Source organism: Nematolebias whitei, chromosome 16 (assembly GCF_014905685.2).
Source record: "Nematolebias whitei isolate Nwh7 chromosome 16, NemWhi1, whole genome shotgun sequence".
Lineage (NCBI taxonomy): Eukaryota > Metazoa > Chordata > Actinopteri > Cyprinodontiformes > Rivulidae > Nematolebias > Nematolebias whitei.
Window position 1 is genome coordinate 322723 of NC_056513.1, and position 708 is coordinate 323430.

Here is a 708-nt window from a genome sequence, read left to right on the forward strand (position 1 = left end):
CCCTGAACCCCACTGGTGTCTGACTCAAACCACCCCTGAACCCCACTAGTGTCTGACTCAAACCACCCCTGAACCCCACTGGTGTTCAACTCAAACCACTTCTGAACCCCACTGGTGTTCGACTCAAACCACCTCTGAACCCCAGTGGTGTTCGACTCAAACCACCCCTGAACCCCACTGGTGTCTGATTCAAACCTCCTCTGAACTCCACTGGTGTTCGACTCAAACCACCTCTGAACCCCACTGGTGTTCGACTCAAACCACACTTGAACTCCACTGGTGTCTGACTCAAACCTCCTCTGAACTCCACTGGTGTTCCACTCAAAACACCCCTGAACCCCACTGGTGTCTGACTCAAACCACCTCTTTACCCCACTGGTGTTCGACTCAAAACTACTCCTGAACCCCACTGGTGGCTGACTCAAACCACCCCTGAACCCCACTGGTGTTCAGCTCAAACCACCTCTGAACCCCACTGGTGCTCGACTCAAACCGCCCCTGAATCCCATTGGAGTTCAACTCAAAACACCCCTGAACTCCACTGGTGGCTGACTCAAACTACCCCTGAACCCTACTGGTGTTCAACTCAAACCACACCTGAACCCCACTGGTATTCAACTCAAACCACCTCTGAATCCCACTGGTGGCTGACTCAAACCACCTCTGAACCCCACTGGTGTTCGACTCAAACCACCCCTGAATCCCACT